This window comes from Lissotriton vulgaris, chromosome 2_1 (genome assembly GCF_964263255.1).
Source record: "Lissotriton vulgaris chromosome 2_1, aLisVul1.2, whole genome shotgun sequence".
NCBI classification, from domain to species: Eukaryota; Metazoa; Chordata; class Amphibia; order Caudata; family Salamandridae; genus Lissotriton; species Lissotriton vulgaris.
Window position 1 is genome coordinate 1,119,257,022 of NC_141687.1, and position 26,595 is coordinate 1,119,283,616.

Below are 26,595 nucleotides of genomic sequence, written 5' to 3' on the forward strand. Positions count from 1 at the left end.
TATTATTACACAATGTAATGAATGGAACGACACCAGAAAAATGGAAGGCTGAGTGGCCTTGCTTGTCTCAAACCTGTGACCTCTTTAAAACAGATATCTGCAGAGAGTATTTAAATCACTGACCTGTGATGTCTCAGGAGATACAATATGGGGCCATTAAAATACTTTATTTCGGCCGAGGGCCCTAAAAAGTTTCACACCAAAACAAAATATTCAATTGCCTACACTCAACTGTACTGTATACATGCATTAAACACCCGTTTGATATAAACCAAAATTCATCAAGTAATATATATATAATATTCTCAGTAAAATGATAATCAATCTCAGGATAAAGCAATATATGTTGGTCACTAAGGGGCAGATTTACAAGCCCCTTGTGCCTCTTTTACACCGCCGGTGTGTGACTTTTGTGACGCAGCGGCGGCGCAAAAGATGCGCCATGGTGCGGGGTATTTACAACGTGACGCATCTCCCAGATGCGTCACATTGTAAAGCCCTGCTCCAGAAGGAGGCGTACCATCGCAGGGGGGGGGGCGTTCTGTCGCAAGAACGCCTCCCAAAAGCGGCTGAGTGTCTACAAGATTTCACTCAGTCACTTTTGGGCCCATGCTGCGTCATAACCCTGTGCCTGCTTGAAGCAGGCGTAAGGATTGACGCTGCATTGTGGAGTTAGGGCCCCCTGAGCATTGCTGGAGCTGCGTCGCGCTTGGTGCGCAGCTCCAGCAATGCGCCGCTTTTACGGCACAGATGCATGACGCATTTGTGCTGTTTTTGGCCCATGGTGCGCTGCATTGTAAATGCGGCGCATCTAGGGTGGCGGAGCTGCGGCGCACAATAACTGGCGCATCCCTGCTGATAAGCAGGGATGCGCCAGTTATTTTAAATCTGCCCCTAAGTATTCCAATACGTCCCCCTATTGTATTCATGTTAAATATCAGCTAAAACTTTATATGATACAATTAAAAATAACAAATTGTTTTATGCAATTCAAAGTGCTTTTCCAAGTAGAAAGTGTATTGTTCTTTAGCGCATCACAGCTATAGTCCCATTTTGGTTCTTATAATCCCTACTGTAAACAAATATCTGGATAGGGCAAATATTACATACAGTACAGTGCTAACTGTCAGCACCCTCAGTGCATCTTGGTGCTTCCTGAATACCATTGTACTGCACAACGGACATTATCCATTTCCTCCTTGCCCGAGTGTATGCTGGGCAGAATAATAGGATGCGTGCTGTGTTTTCGATAGACCTTAAAGTGCATGGAGTAAATAAAGTGCAGGTGCGATCTCCCTCTGTTCCCCAATTTACTGTATAACTCTTGATCTGCAGAGTGTCATACTGTGGTAAATATTTGATTTACCGTCTTAATTTCTATGCAGGTAAGTACTTAAACAAAAATAACTCAATCGGAAAGAAAGAGACAGAGTCCGTGGTGTTAGAGTTCTTAGGGGTTTTATTCCTTAAAAAGGAATGGTACCCGACCGGATATCGTATTCCTGCCACCACAGGGGTGCAGGAAGGGATAGAGCAATATTTATTTGACAATACATAGCTTATATACTTAAATCATATTATAGAAACCAATACAGTAGGCGTAACAGCTGAGAGAGACAAGATAAGACACACACGTGGTAGTAATACGTAATTAGAAGGCGTGAACTAGGCGTGAGCATAGAGGTGTGTGCTAGAAACGTCACATGTAAGTGTCATAAGTGGGTGGCAACAAAAGCAGAATCTTGCAATGTCAGCAGAAATCTGAGGCCTGGATGCGCGCGCAGCTGTATGACGTGTGCATGACGTATGACTGGAGGGTGCAGGGGACTTGACATTTACACCAGCGGAAAGAGACAGAAGTCTGGCATGTCAGATCAACTTGTACCACTATCATATCTGATATCTGATGTTTAGGAACCATATTATCTGGACGGAAAAGGTCTCTGGGGCAGAAGCTATTCTATACTGACTGTGAGTGCGTGTATAAGCGTCTAAATGTCTGCATGAGATGCGAGGGGGCATGGGCCTTCCATGGTAACAGAGGCTATGAATTACTTGCACGGAGACAGTAAGGCCGGGCCCTTTGCTCTGCAGCTGGGGGGATGTTTACTTAAACGAGTAGGCAGGAATGCATTTTCGAGGAGCGGAGCAGATAATGCGAAGGTTGAATGTGGTCTTGGCAGGCAGCAGGCTGAGCTAAGCGCCGTGGGCCGCGCAGGGAGTAAGGCAGAGGTCACTGGAACAGAGGCAGCCCAGGCTGAGGCGTTCAGAGTCAGAAGACAGAAAAAGGCTCGATGGCAGAATTCGGGGCCTGCTTCGCCAGAGCTGAAAAACGTGTAAAGTACACCACAAAAAGACGTTGGCATAGCATACTTAGGAACTGAATATTCAACCCGTTCATGGCGGGTCTGAAAGAGGACATGTTAACGTTGAACGCAAATGTATTTGCGTCTTCATAGCTGGCACAGGAGGGAAGTTACATGCACTTTAAACTCGTACATGGAGACGGTGGGGTACACGTTAGGGAACATTTCTTGACCATAAAATTTATATTTCCTCATTCCCTCCTTGTTCCCTACGGACCCTTCATGATATATCGATCCTCATGAATCGATCAGTCTGTTCTTGTAACACCATTTGCTCTTCTTTCTTCTTTTTGTGTTTTGAGTGAAAACTGGAATGTGCAATGCACGATGTGGCACACAGTCCACAAATCGCTGGCCCACATTGTAGGCACAGGCAGCAACTGAATACTATGACAAGGGCGATGCCTAGGAAGGATAGGATCTTCCATCCCCAAGCAGTAAGTGTTGTCCAGAACCAACCGGACCAAGTCCAGGTGCCTGGATTCTGATGTATCAAACTTGCAATTTTATGAAGACGTGTAATAGCTTGGTATACCGTTGGCGCGTTTTCTGGAATGAAAACACAGCAACTTGACCCGATGACCTTACAAGCTCCGCCTCTGTCTGCCAAGATGACGTCAATAACGAGACGGTTTTGAAGAACAACAACCCGCATGGCGGACTGCTCCTCTGTTAAGTTGCCTAGAGCGGAGGCAGTTTCATTCACTACTGCTTCGAGTGTTCTAGTTAATCTTCTTATTAGTTTACTGTTTTGGACGGGCCTGTGAAGAAAAAGAATCCTTTGTTGAAATCTGTGTATTGCTCCCATGCCGTTTCAGTATGGTCGACAATCGGGAGATCTCTTCTGAGTCTACTCTTTACTAGATTTGTATTTCTGTGATAATCAGGAGGGGCTAGGAAAACAGGTGGCAGAAGGAAGGCAATATAACAGGTACCATCCCAATCTGGAGGTAAGCGTATGTATGCGGTATGGCCACAAACAAAATAGGAATGACGAGTAGCTCTAAAGGAAGACTTGCCATGATCACTGAATTCGACCACGGTAGTACATTTACTACGACCTAAGTGTACTGAACCCTTCTTTCTGACACATAAGTCACCTGTGACTGGTAATACTGACATAGCAGGGAGAACTGGTGCAGCTTCGGATTCAACAGTAAGAATCATGAGGTTAATTGTATAATTACCTAACCCATATACTTCATTTTCTAGATCAGTTCCTGTCCTAATGGGAAGTCCCTTCTTGTCAGGGTAGCAGACGTTGAGCAGAACTATGTTCAGGTATCCCCAAATCCAATTCCCCTCGAAAACAGCAATATCAGAATCTAAAGAATTAATTAATCTAAACCATGCACCACAGGAGCCATTGTGAGTGAACGGGTACGGGAAGAGAGGCAGAACTCCCTTATATTTCTGATAGGGAGGGAGTCGGCCACATATCCAACAGTTTGTGCATTGTTAGTCTGATGGGAGTGGTGTAACATACTAATGAATGTGTTGTTGCGCAGCGCAAGCCTGTAGGAGAGTTCATGAGGCGGTAATTCACTAAAAGAATGTTCGGCAGTTACATTGTAAGCAGATTGTTCACGCTTGAAGATAGGGTAGTATATTGGCAATAGTATACTAGCAACAATAATCAAAAGACTTAGAAAAAACATAATCAATAATGTCACTATACAGTGACTGCGGAGTGATTTACAGTATGTACGTTTCTTGAGTTGTCTCTCTCTCTCTCTATCTCGATCTAGGGGATACATGTCAGAAACTATTTAACCGATTCGCCTAGGGGAGGACTTAAACAATTAAACTGTCTGACTTGCTAGATCGAAGTTTTGTTCGATACTCCTCTTGGGGAGTTTTCTCTCGCTTGGAAACTTTACAGTCACTAGATTCGAGGCAGTCCTTTGAGGGGGTGGACGAGTCAGTTTCTGGCAGCAGTTCGTTGCATTTTTTAATATGACTCGTGTGGATCCACCCCTTTCGGCCTTCCACCTTGATCGCGGTCCTCGTGGTAAGAAGGACGATCTTCGGCTCTTTCCAGCGGGGCTCCAGCGGACTTTTCCTGTCGAAGTTGCGAATCAACACAGCATCGCCGGGACGGACATCATGTGGCTTTACATCTGTATTGTCGGGAAAGGCTGCGGCAACCTGTGAACGACATGATTGGAGTGCAGACATCAAGGAGGCAAGGTAATCTGTCAGCATATTACAATCAACATCGGTAATTTTCTTAGGCATGGGCGTCCCCCACATATTCGGTGGTCTGCCAAAGACCACTTCATACGGGGATAGCCCTGATCTCGAATGGGGGACCATTCTCATGTAAAACAGTGCAACGGGCAGGGCGACTATCCAGTCGACCCCTTTCTTTTTACAGATCTTTGCAAGGCGTGTTTTCAATGTCTGGTTATGCCTTTCCACAAGACCAGCGGCCTCGGGATGTCGGACACAATGGAATCTCCACTGATATCCCAGCAGAAGGGAAACCTGTTTCATGAGCTCGGATGAGAATGGCTGTCCGTTATCTGAGTACACGATACGAGGCAAGCCGTACCGTGGGAAGAATTCTCGGACCAGCTGCCTGGCAGTGGTCGGGGCAGTGTAATCTGGGACTGGATATGCTTCGGTCCAACGGGAAAGTGCACAAACAACTACGAGGACATACTTAAATCCTCGACAACGGTCCATCTGGATATAATCCATCTGGATGACTTCAAAAGGGTGATCGGGAGGATGAAATCCACCTTGCTCTACAGGGACGCTTTTACCTGGATTGAACTGACAACAGATCATGCAAGTACGCACTTTCTGTTTTGCTGCTGCTCGTAAGTGTTTGTTGTACCAGAGATTCTGTAAACTGTCTAACATAGCTTTTTCTCCTAGATGTGCTGGACTATGTGCTGTATTTATTATGACTTGAACCATAGAGTCAGGGAGAAACCATGTAGATCTTCCCTTCGTCATCCATCCTTGATCTGTCTGAATCCCTCCTAGTTCAGTCCATTTCTTGATTTCATCTGGAGTGGCATGTGTCTGAATATCGATTACATCTAGTGTGGGATCCCTAACTGACATACACTGTGTCGGTACTATTGTCTTTGTCACATCAGTTGTCTGGGTGTGAGTCAATGCTGTATGTTTTGCTGTTTGGTCTGCCAGGTCATTACCCTGGGAAACAGAATCTGTAACTTTAGTATGTGCTTTACACTTCATGATGGATATGCCTGAAGGCAGATGTATCGCGTCTAACAGGGCTTGAATGAGGGAACCGTGTTGGATCTTGGCACCGTGAGAGGTCAAAAAACCTCGTTCTTGCCATAACACTCCGAAGTCGTGTACGACTCCGAAAGTATAACGGGAATCTGTGTATATGTTAACGTTTCTGTTCTTGGCTAGTATGCAGGCTCGGGTCAGAGCGATGAGCTCCGCCGCTTGAGCAGACAGTATATCAATACGGTGTGTTTCCTTGACTTTAGTTTCAGTGGTCACTGCATACGCGGCCACTAACTCTCCTGTACTTGTTCTCATGCATGAACCGTCCACGTAAAGTGTCAGGTCTGGATTTGTCAGTGGAACATCTGTTAAGTCTCGTCGGGGCTTTGTTACTGCAATGATGATCTCTATACAATCATGTGGGGCTGGATCTGTCATAATTGAAGGTAACAATGTTGCAGGGTTTAGAATGCTACAGCGTCTGATTTCTATGTGTGGCTGAAATAGCGTTAATTCGTAACCTGTCAGTCGTGCTATAATTAAGTGTTGAGTCTGGGTTCGGTTTAGAAGGACCTCTACAGAATGTGGAACTTGTACTGTTAATGGATGTCCTAATACAATTGAGTCGCTCTGTCTGATAGCTAGGGCTGTTGCGGCAACTGACTTTAAGCACGCAGGGAGTGCCTGCGCTACTGAATCCAATGTACTTGAAAAATAAGCGCAAGGCTTATGCGAACCTGCTTGGTCTTGAGTGAGGACAGACAATGCTGTACCATCACGTTCTGTAACAAAAAGTGTAAAAGGTTTGCTGTAACATGGTGTTGCTAGAACTGGTGCTTGACATAAAGCTTTCTTTAATTCCTCAAAAGCCTGTGTATGTTCCTGAGTCCAAGGGAGGGCAGTCGAAGTCGCTGCCTCCTGTGTTGTCAACTGAATGAGTGGTTTAGCTAGAAATGCATACTGAGGAATCCATTGTCTGCAGTACGAGGTGAGGCCTATGAAGGCCCGCACTTCCTTTTGTGTCTGGGGTTGTGGCATATTTACAATTAACTGGATGCGATCAGGAGTGAGCTGTCTCCCCACTTTGGACAGCAAGTGACCCAAGTACACAACTTGCTGAACACAGAATTGTAGCTTTGAAGGAGACACCTTGTGTCCCTTGTCGGCCAGAAAATGTAAAACCGTCAGTGATGCTTGCTCACATTCGGGCTCACTTCGTGCGGTGATCAGCAGATCATCGACGTATTGCAGTAAGGCAGTGTTAACTGGCATTTGGATACAATCAAGTTGTCTTTTCAGTGCTTGGCTATAGATGCTGGGGCTTTCTGTGAATCCTTGAGGTGCGCGTGAAAATTTGAAACTTCGTCCATTTAAACTGAATCCGAAGAGATATTGGCTCTCTGGATCAATGGGCACACTAAAGAAGGCGTTCTTGAGGTCAATTACGGTAAAGAACGTTGCTTCTGAATCAATGGCAGTCAATAAGGATGAGATATCGGGAACCACAGGGTACTGTGGAACAATGCATTTATTCAGTTCTCGTAAATCAATCACCAGCCGATATACTGGCGGTGCATTGGGATCAGTACGTTTAAGAATCGGAATGATAGGGGAATTACAGATATTGGAGTCGGTCTCTACGACCACTCCTTGGGCAATAAGCTCTTCAATGATTTCCAGTAAAGCCACTACAGCATCGGGTGGTAACTTGTATTGTCTGATTCGGGGTAAAACAACACCTGGCTTGAGTGTAACACAATATGGTGTAATATGCATGCAGCCTACATCGGTTGGGCCTTGTGCCCACAGGTGTTTTGGTACATTTTTCAATCTGACATCAAACTCTCGTAATACATAGTGACCCTTGAAGTCTCGCAGGAAAAGTCTAACTCCTTCCGGAGAGCAGCATATCACGGCTCCTAGAGCCTTCAGTGTTTTGATACCTAACAAGTTTTCTGGACATGATTTCGTGAGTAACAAGTCTGTAACACGTGATAGTGGACCTACCGCGAAGGGGACAGGTTTTGATACTTCATTTACAATAGGCTGTCCTGAAAAACCAAGGGAAACATTCTGTGAGCCTGAGAGGGGTGCCCCTGGAACTTCATCATGGCTGATTGTTGTGCGGCTTGCCCCTGTGTCAATTAAAAACTTTCTGTCTTTTCCCAATACTTGACTGTGTACATAAGGACCCTCTTGATCTACAGGAATCTCAATAAGAGGCAAGCCAACCTCCCTCTCTAGGCTGTTTCATGTGTATCGCTGATAATCGGGGTAATCTGATTGGGCATACTGGCACATCTGCCGTGAAACTTGCTGTGTCGCGGCAATGGGCTGTGGCTGTGATGCCGCTGCGGCCTGTCCTGTATGTGATGAAGCATGCATCGGTTGTGAATTCTGTGAGGTCTGTTGTTGGCCCTGGTCTTGTCTAGGCGGATGCGGTCTTTCTTTAGTTTTACCTGTTGCTATATTGTGTTTCAGAACTGGACATTCATGTACGTAGTGACCTGGCTGTTTGCAATAGTTGCATATCCCTTTAACGGGAGCTGCTGAATTATTTGTCTGTGTCCCACCCTTTTTCTGACCGTCAGCCGGGGCTGTCTGGGCAACTAGTATTTTCATTTTCGTGTCTTTCATACGTCTTTGTTCATGTTCCTGTTCCTCTCTGATTCTGTTCTGATGATACTGTAACATTTGTAACATCTGGGATGGCGTATTTGCTTGCCATGTGCTTTCCACTTTATATACTCGATTCTTAACTTGCGTTAGGGAATTCTCTACTAATTTACTTACAAAAAGGTGTGGGTATGACTCGCTACTTGGTTTCAGGCCACTATTTATAATGAAACATTTCTCGAATCTTGAATAGAAGTCACTAGTATCTTCATCGTGTTTCTGTTTACAGGCTGAGATTGCATCCCAGTCTTCCTTTTTAGTTGTCAATAATCTTGGCAAGACCTGTACTATCAAACCTGGTAGTGCTTTAGCTTTTTCCCCAAGGCCTAGCCCTGGAGTACGAATCCTTTCCTCATCTTCTATTTCAGTCCATATAATCTTTTTCTCTCCCACCTCCCATTCTCTTTCCTTGAGCTTCTCGTAGATGCCGGTAGGCAACAGAACCTTTAACAATTTCATAATATCAGTATAGGTGTAATCTCCCATGAGTAACATATCCTTAAGTTCTCTGTGAAAACCTGCGGGGTCTTTATCATGACAGGGTACTAGTTTCTTCATTTCCAATAATTCTAACTTGGTCAGAGGTGTGTATACATACACACGTTTCAAGGTATTATCGGTACCCATGACTGGGTGTACTTCTCGTAATGGGTTCTGACTTTCAATGCCATGAAGACGCTCCATATGATACGTTTTTCTTTCTGGGGGCGGAGCGGGAACATATTGTGGGCCTAAGAAAGTGTTATATCTGTGCCGTTGTTCTAGAATTATTTGAATTAACTTAGTACTTAGGCCTCTCCATCTATCCATAAGTAGTGCTTCTAATGTATCAGGTAAAGGACCTGGATCAGAATGTTGATTTCTGTATAACGTGAGGAGGTGCTGAATCATGTATATACCTGCTAATTTCTGCTCGTCTGGGGAAAGGTATGTGCTACTGTGTCATCACTGTATATATTAGGATTGTCAGCCCATAGTACTGCTGACCGGGCTAGTTCTTGTTCATCCATAGAATTGAGTACATGGTACCCCATTCGTTCTCGAAGCATTTTATCAGTGTCTTGAAACAGATATTCAGGAGAATTCGGTTTTGATATGCCAGAGAGAAAAACTCTCTTGCTTTCTGGGCGAATGCCTTTCCTAAAGTGAGTTCCCTTACCTACATACGCTATCGTGTCTGTAGTCTTTTCTGGTTCTTCAGGTCCTTCCTCCTCCTTCTTTTTCTTTTTCGTGTATTTCTATTACTGTTTTTCTTATTTTCTTGTACATGCTAGCTATGCAATTCTGTTTATCATGCTTTCCTTCGGCTATATTTTGACCCCACTTGTTTAGGGCTTCCATTTCACCCTGGTCTGTCTCTGGCCTGTCTCGGTCTCTTATTAAGCAATTTATGAAAAAACGTAGTATATATGCTTGAGTGTCAACTTTCTGATGTGCCAGGGCCTCCTTAATACTTTCAGGGTTTTCCCCAGTCTGGACAAAATGATATATTCTATCTAGGTGATCAGGCATATCTGGGAATAACACTAGATAATCTGTAGCTTGCCGCAAACGTAGTGATGCTATCAACATTCTGTCGTCTTTACCAGGTACTGGGTCATATCTGCAAACTGGGAGCTGTTCTTTGAGTATGTCGAGACGGGGTGATTGGAGCATAGGGTGCTTCTGCATGTCCCTAAGGTGTAATCTGTGTGTTGCTGGCGGGGTCTGGTAACCCCCTGTTGCACCTCCTGGGGCGGAGGCTTGGGCGTTATCCCTCTGTGGAGTCTGTATATGTACTTGAACTTGTCTCTTAGTAGGATCAAGCAACGATGGATTTGGAATCTTAACCTGAGGTGGGGGAAGTGGTGGGGGTGGAGGGGCAGGCTGTCGAACGGGGGAACTCTGTTGCGGTAATGGTGGAATATGGTCTGGAGGCGGGTTGCCACCTCCATCACCGTCAGTAGGCGGTACACGGGCAGGTGGGTTGGTGTAAGCGGGCGCTACATCATCTAGATATGAAGCCAGGAATATGTCTTTAGTAGTCCTGTGGTTTACTTTAGTTGGAACCAATGGTGGCGGCAGATTTTTCGGTATTTCTGAAATGGTTTCAGGCGAACCCTCGGCCACTAAGTACATGCCATTTACAAGATTGTTTCGTGCACAGTCTACTTGTTCGGCCTTTACTCGGATCCCTTCATTAACTAATTCGTTTCCTCGGACTCTATCCGGCGCTTCTCTAAGTCTATCTTCTCTTCGGAGTTCTTTTTCGGCTCGTTTATGTGATTCTTTACGCCATAACTCTATGGCATCTTTCTGTGATTGTCTGGCTTTCTTTCTCCATAGTGCTTCTTCTATTTTCAGGATGCACTCGGCATCCCATGTTCCTGTAGCGGGCCATCTGTGTTTTTCTTCTAGGTGCTTAGTATAATCGGCCCATAAATCTAAATACAGTATGGCGTCTATGCCATGCTTGTGGTACATGTAATTTCCAGGCGTGTCCCTAGGGGGGATAGGAATTTCTTCCTCTAGCATCCCTTTCCTAGTTCCTATCTGCTTTAACTTATTGAAAAACAGGATCTTGTCTACTTAATACTGGATACTCAATCCTTGCTACTGAACTCTGAACACAATTAGTTACACAAAAACAGAATAATGCACATTAAACAATCACTCATACCACAACATTAATCACATGAGAGAACATTTTGAACATATATCTCTACCCTCGGAACCAGATGTACTGCTAAACAGCACAGATACACTGTCGAAGACAGTGCAAGAACTTGAATAACGGATATACTGCTAAACAGTACAGATACACTGTCTAAAACAGTGCAGACCGCGTTTGCGTACCCAAACCCGTCTTTACCGGATACATAATAATGCACCCGTCTAGATACGTCCCAGCAATGGTACTCACCGGGAAGCACGGAAACAGAAGGCCTCGGAAAACTCGACTGGACTGGACCGGACTCGACTCGACTCGACACGTGGATACTTCGGAAAACTGGTGGGCCTCTTGACACCTCGGACCTTGCTTCTTTCGGCTAGGCTCTGGTCGGGATCCTCCGCACTCCTCACCGCCTCGTCTGGGTGCTGATCGCAGTCTCCGTCACCTCCGTGGGCCAGAGGGAGATACAGGAAATCCTGCGGGTACGCGTAGTTCCGTCTTGACTGATGGCAGGGGGCAAAGCTTGCAACGCACCAACCGGCGCGTGAGGTGGGGGAAGGGTCCCTATTCGGGCGCCAGAATAATGCGGTAAATATTTGATTTACCGTCTTAATTTCTATGCAGGTAAGTACTTAAACAAAAATAACTCAATCGGAAAGAAAGAGACAGAGTCCGTGGTGTTAGAGTTCTTAGGGGTTTTATTCCTTAAAAAGGAATGGTACCAGACCGGATATCGTATTCCTGCCACCACAGGGGTGCAGGAAGGGATAGAGCAATATTTATTTGACAATACATAGCTTATATACTTAAATCATATTATAGAAACCAATACAGTAGGCGTAACAGCTGAGAGACAAGATAAGACACACACGTGGTAGTAATACGTAATTAGAAGGCGTGAACTAGGCGTGAGCATAGAGGTGTGTGCTAGAAACGTCACATGTAAGTGTCATAAGTGGGTGGCAACAAAAGCAGAATCTTGCAATGTCAGCAGAAATCTGAGGCCTGGATGCGCGCGCAGCTGTATGACGTGTGCATGACGTATGACTGGAGGGTGCAGGGGACTTGACATTTACACCAGCGGAAAGAGACAGAAGTCTGGCATGTCAGATCAACTTGTACCACTATCATATCTGATATCTGATGTTTAGGAACCATATTATCTGGACGGAAAAGGTCTCTGGGGCAGAAGCTATTCTATACTGACTGTGAGTGCGTGTATAAGTGTCTAAATGTCTGCATGAGATGCGAGGGGGCATGGGCCTTCCATGGTAACAGAGGCTATGAATTACTTGCACGGAGACAGTGAGGCCGGGCCCTTTGCTCTGCAGCTGGGGGGATGTTTACTTAAACGAGTAGGCAGGAATGCATTTTCGAGGAGCGGAGCAGATAATGCGAAGGTTGAATGTGGTCTTGGCAGGCAGCAGGCTGAGCTAAGCGCCGTGGGCCGCACAGGGAGTAAGGCAGAGGTCACGGGTACAGAGGCAGCCCAGGCTGAGGCGTTCAGAGTCAGAAGACAGAAAAAGGCTCGATGGCAGAATTCGGGGCCTGCTTCGCCAGAGCTGAAAAACGTGTAAAGTACACCACAAAAAGACGTTGGCATAGCATACTTAGGAACTGAATATTCAACCCGTTCATGGCGGGTCTGAAAGAGGACATGTTAACGTTGAACGCAAATGTATTTGCGTCTTCATAGCTGGCACAGGAGGGAAGTTACATGCACTTTAAACTCGTACATGGAGACGGTGGGGTACTCGTTAGGGAACATTTCTTGACCATAACATTTATATTTCCTCAATAACTTAATTTTAAATACAGAATTCTTGCTAAATGTGGTTGTACATTATCAAGAAATTCTTCGAAGCTTGGATTTGGTTTTACTGTAAGAAATTAGGTTGTTAGCCTTCCCACACTTAGGTCACAATGGAATGCGTTCAAGATATGTAGCCAGTAGGTTCTTTTCAGTAAATTTTTGCAACTTGGTGTTAAATTATATGGCTCGATCCAGTATAAACTGAGGCCTAATTCTATGAGCCATTTCTTGACAAATCTTAGCCAAGGGAAAGTGAGACATCTATCAATGGCTAGGAGTTCTCTTACACCTTACCTATATAAACTATGGGGCATATTACAAGCCCCTTGCGCCACCAGAGCATCACTCTTTTTGATGCTCCGATGGTGCATTGTGCTGGGCCATATTTACAAGGCAAAGTAAAGCCGCCCTGCGTGGCTTTTCATGGCCTTGTAAATATAGCTCACTTTTACGCATTACTCTGCATGAAAGGGACGTTCCATGGGTGTTGCTGTGGGGGTTCATAGGCAGCACCCATGTATTCTGACGCATTCCCTGATTTACAAGGTTTTGTAAACCTGGGAATGCGCCAGATCTTATTGCCTCCTCATCGGAAGCCTAAAATTGGTGCAATGAGGAGATATACCTTTATTTCTCCTTGTTTTTTTCTCTTTCTATGTGTGTGGCATTCTGAAACACACATAGAACAAGGAGCACACCATCAATGATTGTTTTTATGCAGGGAGGTGTCCATTCTTCAACAAAAACAGTCATCCCTCCAACGCACTGCAGGCACCCTTGTACGGTGGTGCAAGTGCAACTGCATTGGTGCTAAGCAGCCTACTGTGCACCAGCGCAGAGGAAAGAACAGGAATGTGTCATATTGTAGTAATTACGATGGATCTCTGCACTGTCCTAATAGTGCAGCTCGCCGATCGTTTACAGCACTGCGTCATTATCCTCTAAATATGCCCTTATGTGTGGACACTATGGGGTTTATTTACCAGCCCCTTGCAATGCCGGAGTAGCAATTTTTGTGAGATTCCAGCAGCCCAAATTACAAATTCATGTCTATGAGGCCACACAAAATCACTATGTGTGGCTTTGGTTGATCTCACAGATATGGAGTCAGGCATGGCAGGGCAAATCTCTGCATTACCTTACTCTGCTCTCGGGAGGCATTCCATGGGTGTTGTGGTGAGTTTTCCAGTGCAACAGCCATGGATTTTGATGCTGCACCAGATTTACAAAATAATGTAGACCTGGGGAAGTGCCAAATCCTTTTGCCTCCCAAGGTGAGTTGTAATGAGTAGAAATATCTATTTTTTTCCTTGTTGTTTCCTCTTTCTATGTGTGCTGCATTCTGTAGCACACATAGAAAGAGGAAAACTCTTTTTAGGATTGTTTTTGTGTAGGGAGGTACCCCTTCCTGAACAAAAACAATCCTGCTGACAATTGGCGCTAGGCTTCCAAAACGGTGCCAGAGGGCCAGGGCCGGACTGACTACCAGGCAGTGTGGAATGCAGCCGAGCTGGGGGCTGCTTTCACTGCGGTGGGGCTGATTTTGTTCATGGAGACCTGTGTGTGCTACGAAATAATTATTGCAAAACAAATTTCGTTTAGCACAGGCAGGTCTCCATGAACGAAATCACCCCCCAGCTCAGCAGCATTTCAAACTGCCCGGTGGCCAGTCCAGCCCTGCAGAGGACAGGAAAGGAATCCACTGCATTGCATAAATAAGGTGTATTTCTGCCCTTTCACTTACGAGTAGGACTGGTCAGCAAGGTCGCTTGCTGTGCTGCGCTATGCCAAATCCTTATAAATGGGGGCCTTTATGTTCTATCCTGCTTACCTGCATTGTCTCAGCCAATAAGTACATGAACATTTGTGAAGTCAGTTTATTCGCAAATGTGTCCCATTTTTGTGAACTTTGCTAGCTTTATAAAGCTTTGACAGTAACTATTCTTTTTTTTAAGAGGGTGGTTTAGATGTTAATCATGACATTATCAAAACCATTACAACTGATGCCTAGTGCCTCAAGGGATACAGAGCCTCATTTACAAGAACTGATGCATTGCTGCGTTGCGGCAGCGATGCATTAAAATGACTTGCGATTCATGATGTCATCTTTAAACGCCATGGATGTACCATATTTATGGCATGGCACACCATGGCATAAGGTATAGGCTATGTCAAAAACATTTGATGCTTCGGTGGGCTTGAAGTTGCAGTGGAAAGAGATGCATCAGGAGCAAAACTGACGTAAGGCTGGTTAGCAGCATGTAAAGTGACACTAATCATTTTTGTGTCACTTTTCAATTACTCAAGCGTAAAAAAACATAAAAAATGATGACACTTTGGAAAACAAGAGTGACATGCTTCACAGAAGGAAGACATGGAGCAAGGAGACAAGAGCAGCAGCCAGGACAACAACCCCAACAACCCGAGCACCAGCCAGGATGTCCAGACAGATTCACAGGGGAAGAGAAAGAGGAAGTGCAATTTCAGTGAGGAGTAGAATGACATCTTGCTCACTGAGGTGACAGAGCACCAAAATGAGCTCTTTGTCACCTGTGAAAATAGAGGCCATTTGGCAGTATATAGTGGCCAAGATCAACAACGTAGGACAAGGCAAGAGGGAAATCACTATTGTAAAAAACAGTGGCACAATATAAGGATGAAGGAGAAACCGGCTAACAACCTGAAGGCATCCATTAGACCAGAGGAGGAAGCCGGGCACCCCAGGAGGGGCTGGATGCCTTGGAGGAGCGGGTGACAGCTGTCATCCCAGAGGAGTTGGCGTCAGGAGTTATGAGACAGGGCACAGCAGCTTACAAGGAACAACCAGATCTACAGGGTAAGTTGCAACAAGTAGCAATGTGGGCAAAAAGGTGATGTTGTGCAGTGCAACTAGCTATGTCCCAGCGCTACACTGCGTTATATGCAGGGCAAAGGTCCAGAATCTGGGTCATGTACCTTTAAGCATCACATAAGTGTAAGTCAGACTGTCCAATTACACGTGGCACAGCTCAGTCCAACTGTGTCTTGTTTCTCCCTTCCATGTTTGAAGTACAGCCAAGGCCGTACTGGCGAAAGAGAGCACCAAGTGTTTCCCCAGTGGGCCGCCAGGGTGGGCACTGGTTTTGGACCCCTGGGGGGCTGTTTTTGTTCCTCGGTCTGGTTTTACAGCATAGGTGCAATATCGGCCCCCTGTAACAAATGCAACAGCGGTGAGATGGAAGTTGTGCTTCTAACTAGCACGATTCCACCCCACCTGCTGGGGGTCGGCTAAGCTGTTTGCCAGTGCCGGTTTTGGTTCCCAGTACGGTCATGAGTACAGCACCAGTCCAGGTTCATCTTTGTATACTGGCACTCGCAGTGGAATTTACAAAATGAATCACCAGAACTACAAGTCTCAGAATACAAAGCAAAATGTATGGACTGAAACCACATCATGCATGGACACATTAACCCTGCCCAACCTGACTGTTAAAATGCAGAGCACCTTGCACCATGAGGCCAATGTGTCTAACTTGGGCCCTTGCACACAAATGTTTGTCTGTAAAGCAATGACATGGATTGGGCTTATCAGAGGAGGAACTACACACCTGAGAATGGGGTCATGTGTGGAGAATGAGAAGGATCACATATAGGAACATGCCAAGAGCCACGTGTATAGTAAACTGCATGAAAGTACATAGCATGCAGCGGTTCCGACATTTAGGGTGAGAGCACACATGTGTCTGCTGCCTTGGTAGGCAGCAGCCGAAGTCCTGTCATGAACTACATCAGGCTGGGTGTGGGGGTGAATGCAAGTAATGCACTCCAGAGGACCATGTGTGTTGAAACAAAAGATGGTTTGTGGCCCTGCTCGGCTGAGTATCTTTAACTAACACTGTGTCTGAATGGGTAGACATTGCATATCAAGGAGGTGAAAAGGGATATCTGTTATGCAAGGTAGCCTGACCAGTTTCCCACTTGTGTTGCAGCTGGGAAGAGATGACAGAGATGAGACCATTGTGGGACTACATCCTACATGTGATGTGGCCCTGGGTGAGAATGTAGCACTTGCTAGGAGGGTGTCTGAATGTAAATTTACTCACCATGCCACATATGTTAAAATCAGAGGATGGGAAACAGAGATCTGTCAAGGCATAGGATTAACTAGTTTGCCACCACAAAGGGCTGGAGTCAGGGATGTTTGGAGACTGAGGTGGATGGGCCAAGTTATGTGGCAAACCTGGATGGGCATATGTCACCAATTCCAACACTGCTACCATGTGGGCTACAGCTTGACCGATAGCCCTCAACAACAGCCAGCTATGTTGTCAGTCCATTAGATGTAGTCCTGCATGTTGTTGGAGTTGTAGGCCCTTGGAAGTCAATGTATTATCTGGGTTCCATCAGTGTGTGGCAGTATGTTGAGTCCCTGGACCAAAATCAGGATTACCAGAGGAGGCATGTACACATACAATAGGGGGAGGGGGTTCTGTCAAATGATGGATGATGCTCTGCAGATAATCAACTCTGACAATGATGAAATGGGCTGAGCATCAGTGCTAGTAATCTACCAAGTCTGACTGGGCCTATCCTCTCAGAGTTGGCACATAGTGCCCACTGTCCACAAACATGGAGCCATCTGTCTGTGCAATAAAATCATATGGGTATTCATAATAGGAAACCCATGGTAAGTACATGCCTTTACACATTCCTGTAGTGTAGCAGGTTTGGAAGCTGTGTAGCGGTGTGCAGGATATGTATGAAAAACGGAACCCTTGGCCCCGTGAAAGCACAATGTGCATGCAAAATAGCACAACAAGGCAGAGTGCTGTGATGTACAGTGTGTGAGGCAAAACTGCAGGATCGTAACTACTTCATGACCAAATCCACATCACCTTCACAGGAGCTGTGAGCTGAGTACCTACCGGTCTCAGGGAATTCAGGCACCCTGGGGGCTACGTGCAATGTTCACAGTAGTGGTGTCAATACGTCAAAACACAATCAATATAGGCATAATTAAAAACAAAGCAAATCACCAAGGCAGATGTGGACCTTAACTCATATCATACATGTAGGAATGGCAGGCCCAGCAAGCTGTGTAACTGTGTTGCAATATGTGTCATAACACGACAAGTCAGCCTTATCACATAGTGGTTGTGTGAAGAATGCAAAGATACTGCCATCTGCAAGCCAACTACAGTGCAACGTGGCCTCAAAACCTATGCACTAAGATGTCCTAAGCATGAAGTCTGATTGTCAAGCAGATTACTTATGTCACCATTTAACATAGATCAACAAATATCTATTTCATTGCAGAGGATGTATCGCCAACTCCTGACCAGCTGCCTGTCCTGGGAGAGGATCCTGCTGGTGATGACAGCCTGCCAACCCTTGACCAAGACATTCTCCAGCAAAACCTATACTCCATTCATACACCATCTCTGGTCGCACGAAGATCCAACAGTGTTGCGTGGTCTCCAGAGGGTCCCCCACTCACCCAACAAACACCAACAGCCAGCCCACCCGCAGCTCTGGACTCCAAGGACCCACAAGTTGAATTCCAATGTTGTGCAGTAGGAGTCTGGCAGATGTGTGGGTGGAGATGGAGACCATGGCGGGCACCCTAGAAGGAGTCCATAAGTGCCTCAGTCTCAATAAATGTAAAATAATCCCAGAACCTATGTTCTAGACACAGAATGTACTACGCTCCGCCGCAAAGGGCTACCTTGTAAACCTTATTTAAAAAACATATACTTAAACATGAACAATAATAATGATCATACAAATTCCAGCGCAATATTAGCTGGATGAATACATTTTCCATATCAATACCAATATAGTCTTTATTTCGATTTGTTTCAATCATAAAAGACAGTGTACATCTATAAGAAATAATTAAAAATGATTGTAATAGAATTAATCAGCGACCATCAAGGCTTCAATCCATTAACATCATGTAATGTTCACAAATTTTAAACATTACTACAATTAAATCACAACAAGATAAAACATATGATAAAATGATTTGATTGTGTATTTAAAAAGCTAAAAAGAAGGAGTTGATGACAACCACGTACAACTTATCTGATACAAAAACTGCTAAGCCCATAGTACTACAGAAAATAGACCAGTAGTAGCAACCTGGGAGCACTTGCCGGCCAATACAAGGGATAGAGCTACCACCCCGGGACATAATCCTCATGACCTCCTATGGACGATCTGACAAGGCTAAAGTGCAATTCGTTTTTTTTGCTTGAATAACCCACATCCGACTCAAAAATGTGGCCTCTGCGATCACAATGGGTTCCTCCGTAATTGTCTTTAAAATCCTAAGTGCCACCATAGCACATATAGAACCCAAATTCATACAAATTGGTTTTAGCCATTTATTCCTGGGTGACATATAGGCTGGGCAAACAAATAGGACATGGGCAAGTGACTCAATTTGGGATGGACAGAAGGAACATTTGTCATCCTTTGGGGGCTGCCATCTGCTGGTGAGAGCTTTTGTTGGAAGCGAGGCCACTCTGAACTGATGGTATAACTTCCTATTGTTCGGTCTGGTGATAAGATCCCAATAGGGCTCAAACTTGGACTCATTCTTATGCTCCAAGAATTCTCTCACCATAGTTGGCCCAGCGACTGACGAAAGAAGCTTACCCATATTCCAATATACTGACTTAAGGTCCCTTTTAGATGTAAATAGGGTATCCTCAAGGGCCACCCATAGAGAACTCATCCCCATATTGGTCAGGGTGGTTTTTAAATTGGTTAACCAGGATATCTTGCATGAACAGCCCAAAGCCCTAACTTTAGTGAACGCCTTAGCATATAATGAGAGCTCTGGAGTTGTCCAAAGCCTTCTCCAATATGCAATAGATCTAAAGTGGGCTAGGTCCTCTATACTATGAAAGCCCAGATCTAAGTATAAGGGCATGAGTGGGGTGGATAAATCAATTTTGTTAATCCAGTTATTTCAATTTAAATAAGTTCTTAACATGAATCATCTATGAAGCTGAAAGTCATGATATCTACTTGCAAATGAAATTCAGTCCAACCCAATGCATTTCGGGTAAAAAAGGACCCTTCATCAGGAGTATCGCAAAGCAAAAAGTAATGATTTCATATTAAAAATTTGCTTCATACAGTAACAGATATTTGACGTATGAATTCAGCTGTGATTATGGGACTGGTTGCAAACGTAAGAGAAAGAACTGGAAGAAGGAATAAGAATCTAATTACAAGTCTGAGAATCCGTAGCTTGTAGTAAGTATACCTGATATTATGGAAAAATGACTGATAATATAGAAAAAAATGGGAGGGAGGAAAAGGAGTGAAATAGTGATTACATTGCATGCAGATGCACGCACGAACCAATGGAAAACACTGTGTGGTAAAAACTCCGAACGTGCTGCTAGAGGTAAAAGCAAATAAAAGTAAGAATATGCCAAATGAATCACCCAAACCGTGCAAAGCACACGATAATGTGAAGCTGAGTGGCAGAGGCAGGATGGTGAATACTCTGACTTTCAGCATGCTGCCAGAAGTAAATGAGTGTAAAAGTAACAACGTGCCGAATTAAACACCAAAACCATGCAAACTCGCAATTAAATATATACCGATTGCAAAAAACATGCTCTGATGCAAGCATAGAAAGAAAGATTGGTGACTCTGACCTCTTACATGAAATGCATTGACAGGATCCGTAAAAAATGATTACTTCGATGGATGACTGTCTAGACTTCATAAAAAAAAGTACTTCATTAGGTGACAACATTTGCTTATGGCAAATCCAAGAAATAAAGGCCAAAATGTTCGGCTTCACCCGCCCTGCGTGTCAGCTCAAAAGGGTCCTGCAACAGAAACCTGTGTCGTGCCGCGAGTGACCGGAGTCGAGTGCAGACAACGCGAAGGTGTACATATACAATTGTACATGCCAGTGCTTAAAAAACAAGAGAAGGACTAAAGTTGATGTTGGTGTTAAAAAGCTAAAGATACAATAATGTAACAAGATTTAAGAAACAGGAATAAGAAAAGGTAGTAGCATTGGGGTATATTATCAAGAACAGCGTTAAAATTATCGCTGGTTTAGTGGCAGAAAACTGCCGCTAAAGCGGCGATAATGGGCTTGATAATATGCCCCGGAGAATTCCAATAGAAGTCCATGTTCACACCATTGTCAAATTTTTCTAATTTAAAATCTACAGGTAGTAAGACGTTAACTCAAAGGAACCTAGGATGGTTTTCCCCTCGCGTAAAATATCTTAAAAGAAAACTTAATAAAATCATAAGATCACTATATAGGAAAGCGAAATGGTCCATTTGTGCTGTGGTCGCTCAACAAATTAGACAATTAAAAAAGACTTACAGGAATGAAATTTGGAAGTGCAAAGAAGCCTATTATGAAACAATTTGGTCCAAATTACATCAGGCCTGCAAATCGAAAGACCCTAGGCTCTTTTGGAGTTTAATGAATAATTTAGAAAATGGAAACAATAGAAGCAACAGCGCAAATATTGATGAACCAACTTGGGTATCTTTTCTAAATAACTCTAAAATGGCTCAATTAGGCCCTCAGTTTGTTCAAGACAAAACTATTCTTATGCATAATAAATGTCCAGATATAACCGTAATATCTGGGCCACCCCCGACAAATATCCCGGTTATTGTGCCATGGACAGTTGATAAAGTAAAAAAAGTGGTACATAGGATTCGATCAAATGGTGCGCCTGGGCCTAACGGAATGCCAAATGCCATATTTAAAGCTACCCTCAAGGAATGGCCAGAGGTTCTTACCCTGCTGTTTAATGATGTACTTAGAACCAGTAAAATTCCAGACTCTTGGCAGGGTAGTATCGTTCAACCAATCTACAAAAGCGGCCCCCAAGATAATCCAGCAAATTATAGATTAATAGCCCTAACTGATGTTGATGCTAAAATATTCGCAACCTGCTTGTTAGAGGAATTGGAATTATGGGCCTCAAAAGAAAAACTGATACCAAATTTACAAACTGGCTTCAGAAAGGGAGAATCAACCTACTCAAATTTAGTTTTTTTTAACTCTATTAGGCGAAAGAGCTAAAATTAGGAAACAAAATCTGTATATATGTTTTATTGATTTAAAAGCAGCCTTCGACTCTGTGCCCCGTGACATATTATGGTCAGAATTAGATGATTGGGGAATATCTGACGCACTTTTAAAAATGATTAAACTGCTATATTCGGATACTTGGGTCCAGATTAAAGTAGGCGACGGTAGTCACTTAACCCGACGCCTGGAAAAAAACATCGGCTTGAAACAAGGTTGAGTTTTGGCCCCTTGCCTTTTTAATCTTTTTATGTCTGATCTCCCTGCCCATTTTAAAGATATTAATGCTCATTCCCCTTTTGTGATGGGCCAAGAGATTAAATATTTACAATACGCTGACGACACTATTTTATTAAGTCAGACAGTTATTGGCCTCAAAAGATTATTAGACTCTTTTAACGTCTATGTTGCAAGGAATGGTCTAAAAATAAATATTAAAAAAACAATAATAATGACTATGGGAAAAGGTAAACTAGGTGTTAAAGAATGGAATATCAATGGTATGGTTGTTGACTGTGTAAAAACCTATAAATATTTGGGTATTACATTTGATCACAATTTATCTTTCAAGAAACATTTTAACAACCTAGAAGCTAAAGGCTCATCTCCTTTTCCTTTAGACAATTGAGGGATAAGTTACTATGCCCAAATCATGACCATTTGATGAAGGCCATGAAAGTGAAGTTAATTCCTTCATTGGACTATGGTTCTGTTATTTTTCGGGGCAAAGATGCGAAACTTCTAGATGATATTGAAATAAGATCATATAAATCGGTATTTAGAATCCCAAAAAACATGAGTCGAGCGAATGTCAGACTGGAATTAGGATTGAAGAAACAGTGTCTCGTTAGGCAATCTAAATTTTTTTAAATCTTTATTGTTATTATCCAGATCAGAGGAGGCTCGCTGGCCAACCTGTTGGCTTGAGATTCAAAGAGGGGCCTGTTCGGGAAGCTGGCAAACTTATTTAAACGAATGTTTGCTTGCCTTTGATTGCCCGAATTTAGAGGATGAAACAAGGTGTAAAATGGTTTTTAAAAAAGCAATTAATCAATCAGCAGCACTTTTGTCTTGTATAACGGATACAGACGATTTAAGGGGAAAAAAATCTTTGGACAATAGCAAACTCTTTTAACAATTTGTATCCCCAGCCTTACTTGAAATTTTATTTAAAACCTTATATTAAACCAAAGATGGAATCCAAAAATGGGAAAAGAAATTGGCCCTCTATTGTCTGTAGATTATGTGGTAAGAACGAAGAAACTCTACAGCATATTGTAACTCTGTGCCCAAAATTGCTTGTTGAACGAAAGATGTTTTTAAAACCGCTTTTTAAGGAAATGGGAGTAAGAACGTGCAGAACTGCAATCATTGTATGTCTAAGAGGTATTACACCTAGATTAGTTCATCAGTTTGTTAAGTATATCCTTATAGTGGAAACAAAATTAAGTAAGGAAGACACTGCAACCGATGAAATCCATGTAAAGAATGCTATCCAAAATGTCAATGACACTATAATAGTAAATGCTTTTAGGGATCACGAGGTAATTTTATAGAAATTTTTAAATTAAATTGCTATAAATGTATTACTTCATTTTATAGATAATATTTGCTGTTAGCATATGATTTTCTAATTTGTTGCCTTAAAGTACATCAAATCAGTTGGGGAGATAGTATATGAATTTTAATGTAAGTTTAAAATGGTTTTATCAGAATTCTTTGATTAGCATCTAAAGTATTTGATATGGAACTAGAGCGCATATTGCACTTTATTTAACTTTTGCTGCTAAATCGTTTATTGTCAACTCGTTGCACTTTATTTCACTTTTGCTGCTAAATTGTTCATCCTACTACAGTTGAACTAAGTATGTATATGAGCGCTGGCTAATCTGATTCTGTGTTTATATCGCTTTTCTCAAATCAGGTTGTAAATTGAATTTGCTTGTTGCTGTTTGTAATGGTTTTAATTAATCAACAAAATAAACTTTACTTACTTACTTACTTGCATCTATTGCATTTCAGAATCCTTTGCATATTGCATCTCCTTTCTCTTTAGTCGGCGATAATAGCTCTCTAAGGCTGTTGGTTCTCTTGTAAGTAAACAAGGGTTATTCTGAAAATAAATCTCTGAAGTCGGACTCCATCTGAAGTAGTTCCCATCGTCTTAGGATGATCCTCTTAATGGTGGATGATTTTGTGGAAAATGTAGAAACAAAACCTTCTTTCTTCAGTGGTTCCTTTACTTGTTTCTCCAGAAGCGTCCTCCTATCTACTGTTTGTACTTTGCGATCTGCTGTGCCTAGAACCTCAGCGGGATATCCTCGCTGTAAAAATTGAGCCTTGTATTCCTGTATGGTCTCAGTACCCTCCTCTTGATTGGATGTAAAATGCTTGACCCTGGTGAATTGTGAAAAAGGAAAATGTGTCTTCAATGTGGGGGGATTAAAGCTGCTAAAAAAAAGTATTGTTTGTATCTGTTGGCTTTTTGAATACCTTTGTGTTGATGCCTGTCTCAGTGATCATATTATTTACATCCAAGCAGAATTTTTCAATGTTGTGTGTGAATTTAATTTCAGGATTTATTTGATTGAATTTATGCAGATTCACTTCATTTTCATGTCTTGTCCCATTCCAAATAAGCAAAATATTGTTAATGTACCTGCGGTACATGGTGAGATTTTTTGTCAACGACTCTGTTGCTAAATTGTGATCTGTCTCAAATTTGTGCATAAAGAGGTTAGCATAGCTGGGGGCTCCTGAAAAACCCATTGACGTTCCATTAGTTTGCAAGTAGTAGGTCTTCTTTCAGTTGAAATAACTATGGAACAAACACAAGTGTAATGATTCAAGCAAACAAACTTGTGTTCACCTTTAGTTCCTCTGAATAGAGCAGTGCCAACTCTATTGCCTCTGTGCCCTCCTGGTTAGGTATTGGGGTGTAGAGTACTATGATGTTCTCTGTGCATAGCCACACTTCTTGATGCATTGTGATTTTTAAATCTCTAAGCAACCTTACAAAATGTCTGGTGTTCTGTATATATGAAGGGCTTGCTTGTACCAGTGGCTGTAGAAAAGTGTCCAAATATGTATCTATCAGTTCATGGATCGATCCACAGCCAGAGACTATGGGTCTAACGGGTGGATCTAGAAGATTCTTGTGTATTTTGGGAAGCAAATAAAGAGAAGGTCGTCTTGGGTATTCTATGTATAGAATTTGTTTGGTTTTCTCACTAATCCATTCCATATCTATTGCTCTGGATAATATGGAAGATAAAGACTTCATGAATTCTGGCATGGGATGTTGTGCTAGTGGTAAATATGTGCGGTCATCTTTTACATGTTCCTCCACCTTGCGTTCGTAGAAGCTTCGATCCATGACAAACAAGGCACCACCCTTGTTTGCTGGTAGAAATGACAAAGCTTTATTCTTTTATAATGCTTAAGGGCTACTTTATACAGACATGTTGTTGTGTTTCCACATGAAACTGAACGCTTTTTGTACATCCTTCTTTATCAATGTCTCAAAGATGTCAATTGTTTTATGTGAAACAGGAGAAGTGAATGTGCTCTTGGGCATGAAATCTTGGTACCTCGGGTCTTCATTGGTAATGTTTGTGGTATCCAAATTATTGAAGATATATTGGAGGCATAATTTCTTGGTAAATTTGATCAAAACTATGTCAGTCTGAGTTTTATTATGAAATGTGTGAACCTAGGAAATGCCTTTATTCTAAATAAAAATCTGTGATGGAGTTAGGCTAGATGAAGAAATGTCAATCACTAGTGTTTCTACTGACGGTTACTCCATTTTTTGTTGTGTCTCTTGCCACTCTGAGTCTTGCTTTTCCTGGTGGTTGATGTATCTGTGACATTGATGGATTGTTGGCTGCTGGAGTTGTCTATAAAAAAGTCACCATAGATGTTAAGGGATCTGTAGGTATGGCAGTTGCTTGGTTAGTTGACTGAGTATGTGTAGATGGTATAGTACGCAGCTGAGTTTCACCTACTGAAGCTATACTCTCTTCAGATGACGTTGTGTTTGGCTTCCTGAATCCCTTGCTTTGCACATAGACTTCTGCCCATATATAAACTTCATCAAGCTTATTGTCAACTGTATACCTCTTAAATTTACCTATCTTCCGTTGATGGATCTCTTTTGCATAGGCATCCAGTTTCGTATTGATGTCTGTCAGAGTAGTTTTCCAGACATTAGATTCCATAGAGCGCTCTAAAAGTTCCTTCACTTCAGCAATCTCTGCCTCTAGCCCTCTTAAAACCGGGGACAACTCTCCCACTATTAGTAGGATCAAATCCAAAGAACATTTATTAAGTATGGTGTACCACTTCTCCATGAACATCTTATACAGTTTGAACATTGTAGGTTTGATTGCCAAATGGATGTCCATCAGGATCCTGCTCGTCTTGTGATACTGAACCAACGTTGTGGCGTGCAGTCTTTGCATAATCCCCCTATACTTAAGTATTCCAATTGTCATTTCTGTTGTGTGATCAGCCCAAAGGATGGGTCATATGTGTGTACTTCATGTATGAGGTTGTAAAAATCATTGGCTTCTGCTGAGTTGAATGCCTTGGTTTCCGCCTTGCTCTCAGTCAAATGTGCTATATCATCAAAAGACATGGTGATAGATGTAAACTCAACTAGATGTGTAGAAAGTAGAGAGTAATATATTTGATGGGTTGTGTTGCACACTAAAATGTTGAATCTTATCACAAGCTTGACATGAAACCTGATAAGTTGATTGCACTGTGTCTGCACACTGTGATGGGGCTCCACCCAAGCCCTACA